The following is a 17573-nucleotide window of genomic DNA, read 5'->3' on the forward strand; positions in this document are numbered from 1 at the left end:
AGAAATTAAACTCCACTGACCCACTTTTCACTTCCAGGCTGCAGTCAGTCACTTCTCAAGCCTGGAAGTAGAAGCCAAAATCCTGAGTCCCTTCACCAGCTGCAATCTCTAAAATACTTCTCTTTTCATTGGAAGAATAATCCCTACACCTCTCAAGCCCCTAGTCCACACTGTAAACCCTACATTCTTTGTCAAAAGTCACCCAGAAGGACTCCTTTGTTTGCTTTAAAATTATACAAAACCAAGGTTCCCCTGGTTGTCTGGTAGAGAGCAGCTCTCTGCTCTTTGGTTTGCTTTGGAAGTCTCCAGGAGAGACTCTCGAGGAGAGGAAGAAGCCCAAGTTCTCAGTGAGAGACTACTCAACTATCCTGTTTGGGCAAAAGTTGCATAAAGTAGTTGCAGTTCAATCTGAAATTCTGCTGGGTTTCTGGTGATGATGTTTCAACTCAGTTCCTTATTTAAAAATAGGGATTCTTCTTCCAGGTGACTTCTCCTTTGCCTCTCTCCTCTTTCCTATTCTCCACATCCATAGATATTTTTGCTATTTTTCTAATACCCTTCATACTATATCCCCCACATCTTTTACCAGGTCTTATCCATCCTTGTCCTACCTTTTTCCATTTTCTTTCTAACTCTTTCTTTAAGTTCAGTCTGAATTCAATGTAAACTCTCTTGCCTGACTTCAGGGTATCCAGATATTTTGTCTTTTGTTTCCCCTGATGCTGTTTTCTGCATCTTTCCTGTCCTCACGATTCCTACGGAAAGCTCCAGATGGCATTAGCTGTGTCTGTTCTCTGAGGTGTAAGGGTATTTTTGACTTTACCTGTCTGTCTATACCCATATCCATAATCCATTCTGATTTCCTGGTGGGACAAAACCTGGATATACTTGATTCTCAGTCTCTCTCCATTCTACCCTGTGCCTTAATGTCCACAGGAACAAGACCAAGTTGCCTGGGCAGGAAGAAACCTCTCAGTCACGTCTCTGCTCTGGACGCTCACAGGGCACAGGACCAGAGTCTATACCATAGTGTACATCTATCCATAGTGTAAACCAGGTTTTCCTGACTGTACCCGAACAATGCTGCAAAAACTCCACCTATTCAAATATCTATACCATATCTTCTTACAACTTCAATCAGACACTGCATATGAGAAGTGCTCAGCACCTCTAAACTTAAGATCGGATAGTTGCTGAGCCAAGCAATGAGATAAGAGATAAGAGAAGGCCCCCACAACCAAAAATAGGTACAAAGATGGAGCCTATAATCACGCAACAGGTTGGTATTAGATTAGGTACAGCACCAGGTCTCCTGATTGTCCCCACTGGTGCCCTAACCACAGACTATATGACATTTCTCTCTCTTCACTCCCTTCTCATCCCTCTTTCCTTCCCCCCCCAAGCCACTCCTCTCCTTTTATTTTAAGAGCTGACTCTGCCATTTCCCATCTATAAGGTGACATATGAAAACTTTCTTAGAAAACAGTCATAAAAAGAAGAAGAAAATGAAAAAGAAAGACCCAATGGAGAGCAGAAAATTACAGTGTCTGGGCCGTATTTACAATAATTATAATTATTATAAAGCACAATAGGGTGTAGAAACCCGTAATTCTCCTGGTGCTTTCTGATTTTTAGATCTATGTTTAGAAAGCACATGGCAGAGAAACAGTCAGAAAAGGAATGCCATGAAGTCACTTTCCTCTCTGTGTTGTAAAAGCACTGGGGGGAATATTTGTGTCTGCAGAAACATGAGGACGAGCAGCTTCAGAAACGAGTCCATCATTGCCCATCCCAGGGTGACGTATCACCTGCTGAAGTGAAAAACGAAGCCGTTTCCTGACTCCACTTCGCAAGAAGAGGCCCTCCTTTCTCTACCCCAGTCCGTGTGTCATTTTTACAGGACAAGACATTTCTCCCACTTTTGATGCTTTGCTTTGCGGACTCTTGGCCAAATGTCAGACCCCACACCAGCCCACAGTAACGCAACCTCGGAGGTGCTCCCTTCCTTACATGAATGTATCATGGTGGCATCTGAAGACCTCCCAATAGCACCTAAGGCAGTCTGACTAACATCTGCCCCTTCTTTCCTCATTCCTCTCCCACAGGCAGAAGTATCCAGGTAATGCAAGTGGTTTATTTTGCTCACCCGGTATCGTAGCTAGAGAAAGAATCTTTGAAGAAGTGCTTTCATGTGAAAGACAGAAAGTGGGAATGCTTGCAATAGTCCTTCGCTCTTTCAGAAGGTTTTCTAGCCCACCAGAAAGCTCTCCTCCCTGCACAGAGGAGCTTTCCCCATTTGGCAGCAAATTGTACTGCTCATTTCTGCAGCTTCGCTCTCAAATCCCATGCAATCTCTTCAAGAAAAGGGGCTGAGATCTTCAATTCTGATCAGAGGACCTTCATAAGGAAAAAAGCTCATATTCCTACCTAATCCTGCATGGCTACCCACCTTGGAGCCAAACCAGTTCATTCTGATCTTCTCTCAGTCGAGGTGCTTGTATGAGACTTCTGTGTCCTAAAAGACAGAGAGAGATCTCTCCACGCAGTTCAATTATGTCCACAGCAGTCTGTGTTGTTGGAAGTTATGTGCTTCAACATCCAGCGCAACCTGGATTAGTTTATCTCCACAGGTTTTGGACAGGAGTGAATACACAAATACAGTTCTGTGCGTTGCACGTGTATGTATGTATGTATATATATACATGCCTATGTTTGTGTGTGTTTTTCTTTGAATGTTACACATTTTTGCCCAGATAAGGGGGAGTGGGACCGCAACATTGAACATTCATAACCAGAAGAGCATAATCCTTGCAATATTAACACCTATCTGCAAAACCCCTCCCAGCCCTGTAGTACATGCCAAGCTCAGGCTCAGATAAAAAGTCACAGGATTACCCTAAAAGTGGGGTGTTTTACATGCCTTCCCCGGGCATCCCCTCTCCTGTGGTCCAGGCCCAGCGCAGGCACGGTGGAGAAGGATGGAGAAGCACAGAAGCACTTAGACGAGGGCTTCTCCTCAACCCTTGTTGTTTCCTAAGGGGCAGGCAGAGAGTTTTGCATGGTGCTCTGAGCAGCTAAAATGAGGTCTCTCCCTGAGAGGTAGGAAGGTTGCCAAACCAAAGAGGTTTTCCCCAAGGAGGGCTGAGAGTCACACCTGGCCAGGTGTTCTTGCTCTCTCATGAGACCGACTACCACCCCACCTCAAATTAGACAGCCTGAAGTGTGGAGAGGGGGTGATGCACATACAGGTATCTCAGATATGCACCTGCCATTCAGCCAGCGCCAAGGAGACGCCAGGGAGAGAAGAAAATGTTTTCTTTCTCTGACATTTTTAGCATGGATAACAGAGTTCAAGCAGAGCAGAGGAGCCCAGCGATAATGGCTTCTGTTGCCTTGAGCTAAGCTGCTTAATTGCATGGGACTGGCTCATCTAATCAAGGAGAAAGGTGAAACACCTCGTTGCTTGCCCCAGCTGACTTTCCTCAACGAATAAAGCCTGTGAGCAAAATGCCAGGTGATCTCCAACATCAGAAATAGCTGAATGGGGCAAAAACAGTCCCACTAATGTGATCCTGTGGGCAATAACGTGTGAGCATGCATGCGCTGAAATGGCTCACAGACCAGGATGAGCCTGAAGCCCAGTGGTCCTCCCACCTCACTGGAAGCACATTGTTCCTAACATTGTTCCTCCTCTCCCATTCATGCTTCAGGGCTCTGGGGAGCTGCAAGCAGCTCCCAAATGGTTGTTGGCATCTAGAGGAAACTGTGTCTGCTGAAAACAGCTGAAATGAGGATCTTTCTTCCACGCAGTGGCTCACAGTTCAGGGCCGTTTTCTCTCACCCCTGCCCTTCCCCTCCTTTGCAAGACCTTGGTTTGCTGTTTAAAGAACTTGCAATCACCATAAGATATAAAGTGTTCTCTGCCAGGATGTATAACTATAGATCTTGACGTACCCCAAATAATCATGGGTAGCAGAATAAAACAGCTCAGCAAGAAGGGCCCTGGTCTCTTTGCGTGTCCTGTCACTCAAAACCTTCAGCTCTGCAGCAAAACTGGATGATACGGGGTAGAGCCTTGGTCAGTGTGAGATCAGGGCAGGGCTGAGGGGTCTCGCTGACCTGGAAGGATGAGTCCCGCTGCATACAGAGAAGTGTAGGTAGTATGTCTGGTTTAATTTTACTTTGGAGCCACGCTCAAGGCAAGGCAGGCATCAGGGGGTGGGTTTGGTGCCAGTCCAGCCCCATGTCTCCGAGGACAGAGTACGGTGGGACTGGTGCCCTGTGCAGAGCCTGACCTGTGGTCTTCTCTCTCCAGTGACTGACACAGCATCAGACACTACATCCTCAGAGCGGTAGCCCCGGGCTTAGTGGTCAATACTGTGGTCTCTCTGGGTAAGTGGAACCCACCCGCAGGTACCTGGGAACGGCACACCACGTCACTTTCATGGCTGCGCATTTTTACCACTGGCATCAGCCACGACAGCTGCCTGCCTCTGGACCACATACCCCTCATTTGCCCAGCTGTCACCACCCATTGCAGACAGTGCCCCAAACCCTCTGTCTGCTCTTGGGTGCTGCCGGCTGGCCAGTGCTTGCTTCCCTGTCCTCCCAACCGCATCCCCAACCAAGCCATGCTTTCCCTGCCGAGCTATGGTCTGTGCCAGGAGAGGAAAGCCCATGGGCAAAGGGAAAAGGTGGGCTGGAGGGTGCCTGGCCCTGGGACAGGTCTGGTACCACGCCGTGCCAGAGCTCTGACATGAAGGCAACGTGTACCTGTGGCACCAGCACGAGACCTGGCTTCACGTCCTGCTGATGCGACTCACCCCACACGTGGCCCTGGGCAACCCATTTTGCCACTTCCTTCTTTCTGTCTCCCTCCCTATCTGTCTTGTCTAATTAGGTAAAAGCTTTCCAGGGTAGAGATTGCCTCTCCCTGGGCAGTGACATGGGGCGGCTGGGAGCACTCCTAGACACAATTAACACCCGAGCAGAGCCGGCCCACTGGGTATGACGGTGTCAGCAGGAGCAGGCGTCCCTGACGCAAACTTTTATCTTGTTTCAATTAGCAGGCAGCAAAATCTCAGACCTTCTGTGGTTTGGTTGGAAAGCCAAGGCTCTCCCCTGGAGAACCAGTCCCCAGTCAGAGCAGTTCCTTGGCCACAACATGCCAAGCAAAGCGTGTCTTTCGCAGCAGCTGCAGGATGTGTCTCCCCTCTGAAAAGCCTCGCGGGCTTGCCTCAAGCGCAGAGCAGAGAGGCCTTCTCAAGCTTTGGTGCTGCTAATGGAAAGGCTTTGCCCGTTGGCTGAAGATGGCTGGAAGAGTCCTGGAGCTCAGCCTATCTCACAGGCAGCGGGGAGAGAGTGACCCTGGCATGGCTATTACAAGGGCTGCTCGGCTGCGTCATGGTGGAGATAACATCAGCCTACTGAAGACAGCCTCGCAGGAGCCTAATTGCTCCTGCAGGAGAAGGAAAACGTGGGCCCCAGGAGCCGTTCTGGCTCTCGGCTAATTGCCGGGCAGTTGCGCTGCGGGGATCGTGTATCTCGGAAGAAAGGCTGCTGAGGAGGGACACTGTGGGCAGCCGGCACGGAGATGAGCTCCTTTTAAATGCCATGAGGTATGGGTGGAAGGAGCAGTACTGAGAGGGGGAGGCTCAATCCTCTGTCTCCTGCTCCTCCCTGGGGAGGTGGCTGCAGGTTGGGCTGCTACACCGAGGACAGTGGTCATCATCTGAGAAGCAAAGGGCAAGGGCTTCATTAGGGCGCGAAAGGAGAGTAGAGAAGGAGGAGCGTGAGGGCTGCTAGGAGTTTAAACAGGGGCGATGCAAGGGATCCAAAAGCACACAAGGTCTCCCTCAGTCCTTTGCTACCCACCTTTATAATTCATTGCTGTTTGCCAGTAGATTTTAAGATGTTAAAGAAGAGAATGTCATGAGACTAGCACAGCTACAGACATTGCTGACCTCAAATGCAATCACCACAGCCAGCATTGCAGAATGGCAAACCCGAGGTGTGCGGACATACCAAACCCAGACTCTCCTCACTAAAAATCCACATGCTCAGGATGTTTCCGACATGGCTTATAAATAACACATTGGCCTTAAATATTCGGAAACCCACAGTTATGTCCTCTAGGATTCAGGCCAAACAAAACAAGCGAACATTTTGAGACGATATAGGTCTATGCGTTTGAGAGCTGCATACTAAAAGTAGCAGCAGCAACAAATGTAGTGTTCTTCATCTGCCCAGTGGATGTACAAGAAGTGAAGTGTGTGTCAGGTAGTGTCCCTGCTAAGACTGAAACTGGAACTGGCTTGAGCACGTGGGTTTTGGGCATCTGCCCTTCCTTTTCTCCTGCACTGAGTCATCTTCTCCCTGCTCTGAGCAGCCCAACAGCCTGGCTCGTGTCCCTGGCAAGAAACAATACAAGACCCATCTACGCTGACCGGGACCCACACAGTCCTGCCGATTGCAGGACAGGGCGCCGAGCTTTGTGGAGCTTGTGAGGCAGCAAGAGCTCAAGCAGTCTTCCCAGCAAGCCCTTGAGCTCATTCACAAAACAGGAGCTCATATCCCCACAAACCCACACGCTCACCAAAAGGAGCCTGGAAATGATCTGAGGGAGAGCACAGATGGAAATCGTTGTCATCAGGGAGGCCAAGAGCTTTGCAGGAAGCACGAAAGGATCAGATGTTTCAATGGATAAAAAAGAACATCCAGAGCTACACGAGATGATAGAATAAAAACGTAAGAGTCCGAAGCCCTCTTGCTCCAGGACACAAGCCAGCCCTGACTGACAGGGATTAAGACAAAACGACACAGGTGAGCAGGTTGTTGTTTCGTGATTACCTGCAGCCGCGTTTCCTGCCCCTCTTCCCTGCAGTGTCTGGCACTGGCCCCATCCCAGACGCAACTCTGGATTAGACCACTGGGAAACTGGCAGGAGTGGAAGGAGGCTCTGTGGAGGGCAGACGAGGAGACAAACTGAGAAACCTCAGCTGTGGTAGAGCGCACACATCCCCCTCTTGCTCTCCCCCTTAACTCCACCTTCTCCCCTGCCACTTCTGCCAAGGAAAGCTCTAGCCTAAGCAAAGCTGTGATGACAGAACAGCCTGCTTTGGATATTTAGGTAGGCAAGGGAAAAAAATAATTTTCAGACCATCTATCCTGTCCAAAGAAGAGCAGTCTTTCCCAAACCGAGCTAACTCCATGCAATGACAACAGTAAGCAACATGATATTAAACAATAATAAATCAAAGCTGACATCATTTGGAGCATGTCCGGACCCTCCCCTGTGGGGGTATCACTCTTCTGTGTGTCAACGGAGGGAAGAGAAAAGCAGACAGAAACCTAATCCGAATCAGATAAAAGACAGTGGGCTTAGAGTGGTGTTTCTGAGAGAGAAGACCACTCCTAAAGACTGGCTGTGAGCACCGTGAGGGCAGGAGAGACAGGCACAGGGAGGAAGGATGGGGCAGGATGATCTGTCTCCTTTGCAACAGATAATTGCCTAGAAGAGCAAAGCCACCCTTGGCGCAGAGTGGCTGGACCATCCATCCCCACTGCAGCACACAGCACACCTCTGCGAGCCCCTGCCTTTGCAGAGAGAGCCTTTCTTGCAAACTGCAAGGGGGATGTGCACCTCGGTCCCAACCAACAAGCCCAAGAGCTCAGACACCTATGGGGAGCAGCAGGGCAGAAGGGCAGCGGTGGCGGTGGCTCTGGGCTGGAGGATGTGGTGGGAGTTTGACAGTAACGTAAAGTGCCAAAACTGTAGTCCAAAATCATGAGGATGGCTTGGGGAGACATCCTTGAGCCAGGTTTAAACTAGCTGAGGGCTAACAGGAGAGCGTGAGCAGCAGCAGACAGCCAAGTTTGGCCTAGGAGAGGTCTGTAATCCAGACATCTCAGTGACACACCGCTACTGGTACCCATGCTAACAGACAGAAAACTAGGTTAAAACTCATTAAAAACCCAAGCTCGTTAGGGTCTGTTTACCAAACTGCGATCCCACCTCTGGAATGCAATGCAGACATATCCAAGGCATGACTGGATTTAGCTATCTCCTTGTAAAATACTAATGGAGAAGTGACTTAAGGGAGTTTTACTCCAAGACCAGTCCTACAGCTGTATACTGCTTAGTACACTGAGCACCTCACGGTAAATCTACATTTTGGTGTCTTTAATGGGAGCGGAAAAATGAAACCATTTTCCCAGTGATGTACCACAAAGGGACACCAGTGTCAGGGAGGTGTGCTGCAGAGATGCTTTCTGCTCGTGCACACCCCAGGTCAGGGTATTTATACCTAGACACATAGAAGTCCCCTCTCTCTTGCGAGTTTGGTGCTTTCTTCAAGGGCATGTCCAAGAAACCAGCCAACGGGCAAGGGAAAACTGGCAGGTGGATGGTGTTCAGCTTCACCCTAAAAGCTGAAGGCATCTCCCAGGTGCAGATCTACAACAGTGCTACAGACACTGCTGTCCCAGCGCGGGGCTGTACACAGGGCACAAAGGCAGTGCCGTCCTTTGGCTACTTCAGCCTTTTCAAGAGGTTGCAGACATCAGGGCAGACAGCTCTGCAGAAACCAGAGTCCAAGGCAGCGGTTGAAAAATGAGTTTTGGATCACCTCACTGTCAAGCCCATCAGGCTGGAGGAGCTATTGGGGTCTGGGCTGGCAGGGGCCATGGGGCGGGAGAGAGGGGCAGAGGCAGATCCAGGGGTCTGGGACCAGGCTTGGAGGGAATTTAAAGGTGGGATTAAAGTAACAGGGTCACGAATTATCTCTGTTACTTTGTTCTCCCACCTCCCTTTCCTCTGGCCAAGTGCACTCCGTTATAATGACTTGCTTCCAGTGATGCTGGGAGCTCTTCAGACCAGGGACAAGTTCTCCAGAAATGCGGTGGAGCTCCAAGAACCAGGGGATTATGATCCACAGCCCTTCTCTCTTCACTGCCATCACTGCAGACACGGAGATGTGCACATGAGACAAGAGATGATTTACAGCAAAGAGAAGAAATTATGTGCTCGAGCTTCTTCCTTTCAGTTTTAATGGGCTTCTCTCGTAGGTGTGCCACTGCTAATGAGTGTTGAGTCATGTTGGCCGGAGCTTTCTCTTGCACAACCTCTCCCTGCCTCCCCAGGTTGCTCTGTGTCTGCCCTCTGATAGCGCTATACCTGATGACTAGGGCGAGCACCGCTGCCAGCAGCAGGTTTTACGCAGTATTTGCTGAGCTTTACCAGAACGGGACCTGATTGTTTCACTTTGGCGGCTGTTTGCTCGGCCAGCTCACTGTTTGCTTGGGCCGTTCCTCCAATTTCCCCCCTCCCCGACTCGGCAGCCACCCTTGCCGCGCTCACAGCAGCCGAGGGCGAAGCACCCCTGGGGTGCAGCCCCGGCCAGCCTCGTGTGTGTGTGTGTGTGTGTGTGTGTCCCTCTGACATCACCTGCACCCCACCCCGGCTCGACAGCGCCCGCGGGCCCCACTCCCTGCCCCTGAGCACGGGAGGAGCCACCCCCTTGCCACCCGAGATTCGGCACTTCCAGGGCCAAAGGCTGAGGCTGCAGGTGAAACCGGCTCTTTTCCCCCTGCCCCGGACCCTCTCCCACGCAGACCCCCTCGCGGCAGCACAACAGCCCCCTTTGGCTCTGCCTAGGTGAGGACTAACCCCAGCAGAGAACGGACCAGCTCGTTGCAGGCATGGCTCACACCCCAGCCAGGTGGAAGAAGCCGGGAGCTGCAGGACAACATGACCGGCTCCCCCACACACTTCTTCCTTTTCCTTCCTATTTCTCTTCCAGGCTGTCATCGGAGGAGTCGCACGTGGGTGGCAGGATCCAGGCGCCCCGTTCAGAAGCATCGGTCCCATCAGGACTTTCTCGTCTCGACGACCTCTGTGCACAGGAGAGCACGTCTAAGGCTGGTGCTTGAAACCTCCGATACCAGGACTGTGAGTCCAAAGACACTGTGTAAGTAGGCAGCGTTCCCTTGCTGATTCAGCTAAACGTACTGGCACATCACAGGGAAAAAGCTGAAGTATTTTCCCTGACTCACACGAGTCCAGAGATCCTGTTAGATTTATCCCAGGCTACGAGAGTGGGTAGAGCCTGCCTCTGAGTCTCAGTGCCTTGGGATTGCAACGGGAGGGAGAGGAAATCCCTTGTGGGGAGGAACTTGGATCCTGCTTAATACAGCAAGGAGAGCAGAGACCTTCCACCTTGCAACAGGCGCAGGCTGCAGGGCTGCACGATGCAGCGCCTTACGCCAGTTTAGACCCGTCTCCGAATCCGGCCTTCAGTCTCTGAGTGGCTCCGCATGCCAGGGCACAGTGTCCCGGCATTAAAAATACCAAGGCTGACAGATAGTGTTTATTAATAGCACGAGTGGTGTTTATTGCTGAGCAACAGTCAGCAGCTCGGAGGTTACTGCTGGTACGAGCCAAGGTCTGAGAGCGTTGCCACATTGCTCCGTTCTCAGGGGAAAGAGGCTCCATCTTTGGAGGCAGAAGCTGAGGGGATGGGGGCCGAGGTGGGTGCCCGGCTGCCTCGGGGACCCGCTGCACGCAGGGGAGGGGGTTACAAGCAGAGGATCCTGAAGTGAGATGCAGGGCAGCCCCCATGGGCTGGGGGACCCCAAGTCCCCGGGGTAACACACAGCACAGCTTGTGCGAAAGGGCGCAGAGCAGACGTGCCAGCGCTGAGCATCCGCTTTCTTCCCACTGCCTGCACTCGGCTGCGCTGGAGGCACCATCCCCTATCCATGAAGAGGCCTGGTCCTCTGGGGTCTCGCTCAGACCTACGCCTGGCCCCCCGGCTCTGCCCCTGCCCCTTGCTGCTGCCCCATGCCCCCTGCCAGCCTCCGGGCACCACGCTGCTGTTTAGGAGGATGTTGGTCTTAACATCCCCATTCCACAGAGAAGGAAATTGAGGTGCAGAGAGGTGAAATGATCCACCAAGGGTGATCTTCTGCCTGCGTTCCAGAGGTGATCACAGATCTGGCAACTACATCTTAGTGATCCGGAAGAAGTGACAAAGTAAGGCACTTTGTTGGGTGTTCTGCAGAGAACTACGCATCTGACTTCTCTGAAGAGCTCTGAAACTCCCCTGGAAGAGGGACACGCGTTCAGAGACTGAAAAATCTTGAAACTTCATAAGCAGCTGTCATACCCCAGACTCACAGTTCATACTGTGGAGGTGAAGGCCAAATCCAGCTCTCGGCAGACATTTCTTTCCAGTTCTTGATCTTACCCTGCCAGCAGACTTTGTGTGATGCTTTGCAGTCTCCAGGTTTCTCTCCTCCGGAGTTGGGCTTCCTAGTTTTTACCAGTTTATGGTAAAAACACTACGGCTCTAGCATGCTGCAAGCAACATCACGCTTTGCTCTTTTTCTCCTAGTTTTTTCCCTTTTCTCTGTCATCACATGCAACATGTGGGGGTCTCCTAGAGGATGTTACCCCTGCATTATCTCTTTACATATTGCTTCAGGGGAAGACAGTTGCAGCTGGGAAGCTACTCTGTCCTGCCCACACAGACTGCTGCACACCTGGAAATAACATTATGTGACTGATGAGCGCTTGTCTTCATCAAGGCGTGACTTTCCTTTGGAGCCACTCAGAGAGGAGCAAAGACTCAGAGACAGGCTGCAACGTAAGCAAAAGTTGGGCTTTAGCACAGCACGCCAAACTTCGGCTCACCACTCACTGTCCGCTATCGTGGAATCTCTGAGCAGCCGACAGAGGCTACCAATTAATCCATCTTTAACTCCTCGGCATTAATTCACTCACAGATCATCCCCCAGGGCAGCTCAGTACTGTTATCGCCACAGCACTGTTATCGACACTGACAGATGAGGAAACTGAGGCACAGACCAGAGTAGTGAGTGACACCGCCCTAATTAGCAAGCGAGGCGCAGGGCTGGGAAGGAGACCCAGGAGTCCCAGATCTGGCACAGCACGAAGGTACAGGATCACCTGTACTGCACAACCCCGTAACTTTCAGCCAGCTGCTTTTACACCAAGCCAAAACACAGGGTTTGGCAAAGAATCTTCCACAGAGGCTGCAGTTTTGGTGCGTCTTGGCTAAAAGATCCTATCCAAAACTGCCTTCGTTCTCTGTAGTAGCCTCCAAGCAAGTTTCCTATCATTACTCTGCCTTCAATCTTTACCCACACCCCCTCACCCTCAGCGAGTTAGAGACCAGTCACCCAGCGCTAGTTAGCACCCCGGATTCAAAGGATCCACTCTTTTCTGGCACAGGGCTCAATCTGACTGGCCGCCAGGGCTGGGAGAGCCAAAGACTTGCTTCAGAGGTACCCACAGACTGATTTTTTTGTCATTAACATGTTCCACGCACTTATCATCTGAGCGGGAAAATGAGGAGCCTCCTGATGCATCGGAGTCCATGCATACAGGCAGGTCTGCACGGAGATGCCGAACAAGCGCACGGACCCCCCTGTGCCCCCAGCACAGTAAAAGCGAGGTACCTCCTCTCCTCCCTCAAGGACCCCAATCCGGGTCAGGGAGCCGGGCCATGGATGTTTAGTCTGGAACGGTCTGCGGGACACGATTTGGTGGTGTTCCCGTGGTATTTCACACAATAAGCTTAGGGAGGACAATGCAGTTGCTTTGTGAGACATGGTGATGCTGTGTCTTGTGACACAGCCTATTAGCAGATTGGCTAATGCTGGGTGTGCAGCTGCTTTCTGTCACGGGAAAGGCTGAAAGCAGCCAGAATATACCTGTGAATCCTGCCTCTAATTGCTTCGAGCAAAAAGCACTGTGCTCCTGGTTTTCCCGTATCCGAGTACCTTGCAGACACATGCAAAATAACAGTCAATAAACAGAACAAGAATCCCCCCCCCCTTTTTTTTTTACAAGGAGAGAGGCAGATGCCTACATTTCTTGTCATGAAGACAACTTGCTAAACAGCCGAATGGATTTTGCTACCTCTGCGTAACCCCAGCTGCCTCTACATCCCCTTATTTAAACCGTTTTGCCTCTTTACAGGGTCCGTCTGGCAGCCCTCCATCGCTGCCTAATTTTGCTGGGGCGGGATGCGAAACAGCCCGACGAGGGAACATAAAGTTTTTCCCTTAATTTCACCAAGGCCGAGATTTCCCCTTCTTGCTGAGGGTGGCTTGGTGGTCACAAGAATCCCAGCAGTGAACTTCCTGTGAACTGATGGGAACGGCCCTTCTCCCGGAGCGAGGAGACAATATCCGAGGGCTGCGGACGGAAAAACGAGATAGTCAGCTCATAAAGAAAATTAACCCGGTGGACATGATTTGCCCGCGTTCTCCAAGGCTGGAGTTCTTTTATAAGGCTTGCCACAGAAAGCTCTTAAGGATAACAACTAATCCCTGGATAAGGGTCAAAGTTCTTGCCAGGCATTAAAACTTGGTGATGTGATTAAAGAAAAAGTGAAAACTCGGCACTCGGAGCAGAGCCTCCAGTGAGGAAGCTGCGGGGTGCCAGTCTCTGGTCGCTGCTGAATGATCCCAGGATACTGAGGATGAGGAGCTAATGGGTTTGGCTCATGGTGCTCAGATGTCTGAGGAGCCTGAAAGGGATGTAAAGGTACTTTGGAGTGAAGCAGTGCAACAGCCCTCTGAAACAGCCCTTGAATAGGTGTAAGGTGATGTACCCTGGCACAGAACAGCCAAAACTTCACCTCTCCACCAACAGGCCTTGAAGGTCCCCCCTGGAAAAAAATATTTAGCAGTTGCTGTGGATACCTCTGATTGGATGCCTGGGTTTTGTGTGCATCTACAACCCAAAAGGCAAACAGGGCTCGAGTGACTTAAAACCAGGAGAGAAACTGTAAAAAATATCCACAGCAAGACGAGGATGTACATACAATCCTCTTCCAGGCTTAGGAAAGGTCTGAGATTGACAACACCAAAAGATGGGGAGGGGATTAAAAATAGGGTGGAACTGGCACGTAAAGGGATATGGCGAGAGCCTGGAGAGCAGTCTGAAGCGTGCTCGAGGGGACTCACCAGCAGGATTTAAGGTCAGGAAGGAAAGTCATTGCTGGGAAATCACCTGCCCCGCTGAGCCCCACAGCGGTTTGCAAACTAACTCCATCTGGGGACGTTTGCCTTCCGAGCTTTTGGAGTATACTTGGGTCATGTTGGATTTTATTTTTTCAGGAGTACGAAGGATTGAAAGCTTTTTGGTTTGACTAAAAGCAGGTAGTCTTGCACACCACACGGCCCCTGTGCTGGTGTGAGTAGCACAAGACTCTCAGCGTTGGCCACCCTGGGGCTCTAGTAGCTGCCTCTTCGCCTGCATGGTCACCCCACAGGGAGGGAAGACTCCATGGAGCCGATAGCCGTGGAGGCACCCCTGCGGCACCTCATGACCACTCTTTCTGCAGCAGGGCTCTCCATGGCACGGGGAGGCTGAGGGGCTGCCCAGGGAAGGCTCCCCAGGTGCCAGTGAAGCTCAGGCGCTCCTGCAAACCCTAAACATGAGCTTTCCAGCACTCAAAGCAATTAACACCGGCAAGAGATGTGTCCATGGGAGCGCAGGAGGTTTCGTAACTGGGAGGGTTCCCTGAGCCCGGGGCTGCCAGATAATCTCAGGCCTGCCCCACCCCACTCCTGAGACACAGACTATTCCTCCTCATCCTCCCACCTCATAGGGCATCCCTTACCTTCTGCCCTCATCAGCCTTGCACTGTCCCCTACCTCTCCCAGCCCCCCCTGAGCTGTGCCTTGCTGTTTCCCCTCCCTTCCACCCCTGTAGCCCCATATGCTCCTGTCCCCTTCCCAAAGAGCAGATGGAAGGAGGTGCTATCGACACCAAAATACCTGCTGAGGTTCTCTCTCAAATGATGGAGAGGAGCAGGAAAACATGACTGCAGCTGGGACTGGGATCAGCGAGATGGGAAGCCTTCTACTAACTGGCAGTAAAATAATAAGCAGTGAATGGCACTTGATCATCTATCAAGGGTCCCAAAAGAGGAGGATGGGATTTGTATTAAGCAAATGCCTTGGAGAAATCAAGGCAGGGAGGGAAAGCAGAGCATCGGTGGCCCAGCTGGGAACTGATCCCAGCTCCCTCACTTCCCACACCTCTGCTCTGCTCTACAGACTAGGACCCGCTGACTCCCACGGTTCCTCCAGCTGTGCTAGGCAATTCCTATCTGATGGTGAGGGAGAAATACAGCTCACCAGATGATTGAACACAGCTACGTGCAGGGCCGCACCTGCACCCACACTGTGGGGCAGCACCACCACCACCACCGTGGCGCTGGGAGCCACAGCACCCTCCTGACTCAGCAGCACCAAGGAGAAGGTTCCCCATGAACTCCCCGAGCTGGCACCTCCAGCAGAAGTGATTGCAAATTCCAGTGCAAACTGAGAAATCCTCCAAAAGGATTTAGAGAGATTAGAAATGAGCAGGAAACAAAATCAGATTTAACTTGGGAAAAGATAAGCTAATGTATCTGGGGCAAAGCTGCTTTGTGGTGGGAGGGGACACCCTGGAAAGCAGAACTACCAGAAGACATTGAGAAAGAGCAACCACAGACAGATGCATCCAGAGAGGGACACAAGGTGATATGTTCAAAGCCAACTGCCTGTTTTCTCTTCTCTGGTTCTCTCATGATCCACCTTTGAGCATGTTCAGCAGCAGACATCTTTTGAGGGAAAGGGAGTATTACTGTTATATATGAAAGGTGTTAGGAGATGAGGAACAGAAATGATCGAGGGCAGAGCTCGATGAGCTGATGCCAGGGACTTTGAAGAACCATTTTACGTCAGTGGCCAAGAAATATCCACAGAGGAGACATGATGAGACCCCATAAGCATCTGAGGGGTCTACGTCAGAGAGGAAGGGAACACATCTACTGACACATCTGCGAACTTAGAGCAACAGGGTGAAACTAAGGCAGAGAAAACGGAGGCTAAAGAGCAGGACAGAGTCCAGGCAGTGCAACATGTTAGGCTGTGGGGTACAACCTGCACAAAGATAGACACGTTCAGAACAGCAGCACATTTGCAACTGGTTGACAAGACCTAAACCCAGAAGTTGTTCCTCTTGGACTGTCCCTGAGTCCGTGACTGGTCCCAACAATTCAGCAGGGGTGTGGATCACACTCAGTCCCACAAAGTGACTCATGAATGTCACAGCCTCTTGCATGGTACATCCAGCCACCCCAGTGGGGTACTGGTACAGAGGGCAGTGCCACTCCCTGACTCATCAGCACCACCTCCGGCAGCTCAGCCAGTTCTCCTAGGTGCCATGTGTTCACTAGGTTTACACTGCACATTCACAACATAGAGCTCTGGCAAGCCAATACTGCAAGCAAGAAATTGGCCCTAAGCCTCAAGACCAGCCTCAGATTAGTCACCAAATAACTCAGGATGAGCCTATGACTCATATAATCTATGGTGCCTATGGAACTGGAAACAATCAGATCCAGTGCTGTTGACCCCCCTATTCACCACACTTCCAATGGTGAGACAAATCAAAATAGGGAGGAGTTGGCTCCTTATTCCCCAGGAGCCACAACACCTTAGAAGAAACGTGATCTGCTCAGGAGTCTCCAGGCTGCTTCTCCCAGATGTGAGGTCCTTGCAATGCAAAAAAAAAGAAGGCATAAACATTCTAGCAAGCTGCCCAACATAAGGAAGGGACTTGACAGAGGAACAATCCGATTCAAGCTGGAAAAAAAGACAGTGGAGGTGACTGGCAGCACGTTGTTTTTTCAGAAGTCAGTCTTGCACTGGCCTCCGAGCACTCAGGTGAGGGTTTTCTTTGAAAGGAATGAGTCCACCACAGAGCTCTGTTGGGGCTTTTGCTTCTGCACTCATGAAGTCAGAGCTCGAGTTCCTTCCCGAGGCAAGGAAGAGCAGGGAGAGGTGCCAGCGGGAGCCCAGATTCTGGAGAAGAGGCCAATAACACAGACCCATACTCCCCAGGTATTGGTATGTTCATGGCACAGAATGCCTCCACTGCCAGCAGGTTCCCTGTGAGTCAAAAGGCCAGAAAGGCCAGGCAGTGAGACGGCAGCCTGGATGCCTTTGCAAAGTGTACACCGCAGCTCAAGTAGGAGTTACAGACAAGATGAAGGTCAGTTCAGGCAGGTCAAACTTCTGGCCTCAAAATCTCTGAAGAGGTGATGGAACTGGATTATTTGCTTAAGCTGATCAATGTACTCATCTTCTGCCACCTCTCCCGAGCTGTCCATAGGGCTTGCAGCTAAGGGGTTAGGTCTCTGCCCTTTTGCTTAGATAATGCTCCCATCGAACATGGTTGCACACGAAAGGCCCAAGGGCTTGTGTGAGACACACCCTTCCTTCACCACAGACCCGTTCAACCGAGATCCAAAGGTGTTGCCATCCACAGCCAAAACTTCTCACCTCCGAGGCACCACACAGGTTGGGAGCAAGACATCCTGACCTGCATCACAGATTATTTCAGCATTACACGAGCCTCCCTGGGGAGTGCTCAGCAGGAATTGCCACTCATCGACTGCCTTGGCAGGGCGCTCAGCAGAGCCAGACGCCTTTCCCAGCCTGGGTCCCACCACGCGACACGCTCCAAGAACGGAGCGCACCAACAGCTC

This window comes from Vanellus vanellus (assembly GCF_965231255.1).
Source record: "Vanellus vanellus genome assembly, chromosome: 3".
Classification (NCBI taxonomy): Eukaryota; Metazoa; Chordata; class Aves; order Charadriiformes; family Charadriidae; genus Vanellus; species Vanellus vanellus.